The 2,636-nt window shown below is 49.2% G+C and overlaps 1 pseudogene; it reads left to right on the top strand.

Moving 5' to 3' along the window:
- Positions 1–1,147: 1,147 nt before the first annotated feature.
- Positions 1,148–1,220, top strand: LOC139957826 (U2 spliceosomal RNA; annotated as a pseudogene).
- Positions 1,221–2,636: the final 1,416 nt, after the last annotated feature.

The following is a 2,636-nucleotide window of genomic DNA, read 5'->3' as shown; positions in this document are numbered from 1 at the left end:
ATATCTTTTTAGGTTGGTCACCAAGGCACCGTGTGCAACTCTCCATGCAAGATCACGGAGCCTGCAACCATTCAGCCTTGAATGCACCGAACGCCATACTTCGGCAGAATGACGTCCCTGGACAAAAGTTGCATTCAAGGCCTTATCCCTCAACGAACTGTGAACGAGGGCCGGCTGTGACAGGTCAACAGGGTGCAACTCAATCAGAGCGGAGCAGATGACACGCACCACCCTGTTTGGAGTACTACTATGCGGTTCTCTGTTGCTAAACAGCACCGGGACCCATCGACGCAGGTGCAAACCGCCCAAAAACGTACAAAATATGAACAAGGCAACCCTGGGTCAGTTACCGCTACAAACAACTGCTTAAATAACAAAAAGGTCAATTTACTTCCCAGATGAACCACCCCTAGTCCCCCCCCCTTTTCCAGTTTTTGGTACAATATTGCCCTCTTGACAAGCTCTGTACCACCAGACCATATGAATGAAAAAATCGCCCTCTCCAACCGTACCAGGACGCGACGCGGAATAGGGTACACCGCGCCCGGGTACCACAAGATGGGCGAAACCAAACGATTAATAACAGTGACTTTCCCCAAGATCGAAAGCCAGCGGTTGCCAAAGGTTTCGAGTCTGCTCTGAAATACCTCAGCCCTCTCGTTCCAGGTGACATCACAAGGTGCATCGTAGCCGAACCATATACCATATGATATTCTGATCCGACCACGACGCACCGAATGGTAAGTCTCTGTATCTCCAGCTACCAAGACGAAGGCCCTTTGTCTTTTCTGGATTCAACTTCGCCCCGGTAGCAAAAATAGATAGATCCTGCGAGAGTGCGCGAAAGGAGCCGAGACTCGAAACAATACATGTCACGTCATCTGCATATTGAGCGCATTTCACTTTTGCACCCCCTGGCACAACGAATGGAACAAGTTTGGAGTCCCTTTCCAACAGACGAGAGAGGGACTCGCTAAACAAAACATAAAGTAATGGAGACAGAGGGCACCCCTGGCGCACCCCCCTCTCTACGTAAAAAACCTCCGAACAAAACCCATTTACGTTAACAGAACTGAAACTTTGTTCATACAAAACAGAAATCCATTTACGAAAATTTGGGTGCAACTGAAACGTCTCCAATACATTCATCGCTTCTCGGCCTTTTGGCTAAGATCATGTGTAGTATCTGTTCCCTTCGGGAATGGTGATACACACCTGACGATGATCACACAGTCACAGTCCCGATGCAAGGGGACTGGGGCTGAGAGCGGATCAGTCGTTTGGTAGTTTGGTTTTCGTGCCCAGGTTCTTTCCTGGGTGACTTTTTCTTAAAAAGTATTCATTAAAAAACCACGATCCACCATGTCAAAGGCCTTCTGCTGGTCCAGAGACACCAATGCACATGGCAGATCACGCTCAATAACAAAGTCGGTCAAGTCGCGCATCAACCACAAGTTCTGCTGGATGCAATGACCCTTCACTGCACAAGTCTGGAGATCACCAACAAGATGCGGCATAGCCAGTGCAAGGCGGTTGCACAAAGCCTTAGCCAGCAACTTGTAGTCCACATTTAACAAGGTGATCGGACGCTTGTTATGGGGATCCAAGGGGTCCCCAGACTTTGGCAGCAAAGTAATCATTCCCAGACGTTGACTTTCGTTTAACAGTCCGTTTTGGAAGGCGTCTTCGAAGACGGCTCTGATGTCGGGTCCTATTATTGCCCAGAAGGTTCGGTAGAACTCCCTCGGAAGCCCGTCCGAATCCGGGGACTTGCCATTCTTCATCTTCGAAAGCGACTTCCAAAGCTCAACAGTGGTTATTCCGCCCCCCAAAATATCATTGACATCGTGGGGAACGGTTTTTGAGTCGACATTGCCACGCGTAAACAAACTCGAATAATACTCTTCATATACGCGGACAATGCCGTGAGGGTCACTGACCACGGTCCCATCGGTAGCGCGCACAGACGGGACGCGTCTGTCACCCGCCGATGAGCCAACGGACTGGTAAAACCTCAGTGAAGGGCGCTCCTCGGCTTCCACCGCTTCGACACGGGCCCTGACGCGGGCACCGTGGTACTTTTCATCGAGATACGTCTGCAAAGCGATGACTGCCGAAGGGTCGCCAAACTTCACCTCCGCGCACAGCTTCGAGAATTTTTCTCTTCGACGCCGTGCGCGGGTCACGCAATACTGAATTGCGTAACGTTTGATGCGCAACTTGATATTATCCCACCACTGGGATGTACAAGCAAAGGCCGGCTTCAATGTTTGCCATCCTTTGTACCTGGTCTCGAAACCCTGGCGGAATTCTGCCTCGCCAAGAATCCGACAGTTAAGCTTCCATAGGCCACGCCCGATCGGGAAAATGGAAGGCAAAACAAAACGTGCTACCACAGTGTCATGGTCAGATATGACCCATAAGGTCAACCACCCATTGTTGCTGCTGAAGTTGGCAGGTACACTTATCTAATGCATACAAATAGCACTTTACTAATTCTAAGGGCAACTTGCAATTAGGAAGATATAAACATGTAATTAACATTTGATCCCTAAATCAACTTGAAGCAACCAGTGTCATCTGCAAATTCTCCTGATGCATTTGCTGTCAACTTTAGTAATATGTTGTTTAAACCT

Source organism: Apostichopus japonicus, chromosome 17 (assembly GCF_037975245.1).
Source record: "Apostichopus japonicus isolate 1M-3 chromosome 17, ASM3797524v1, whole genome shotgun sequence".
Taxonomy (NCBI): Eukaryota; Metazoa; Echinodermata; class Holothuroidea; order Aspidochirotida; family Stichopodidae; genus Apostichopus; species Apostichopus japonicus.
This window is presented reverse-complemented; position numbering and strand designations above follow the sequence as displayed.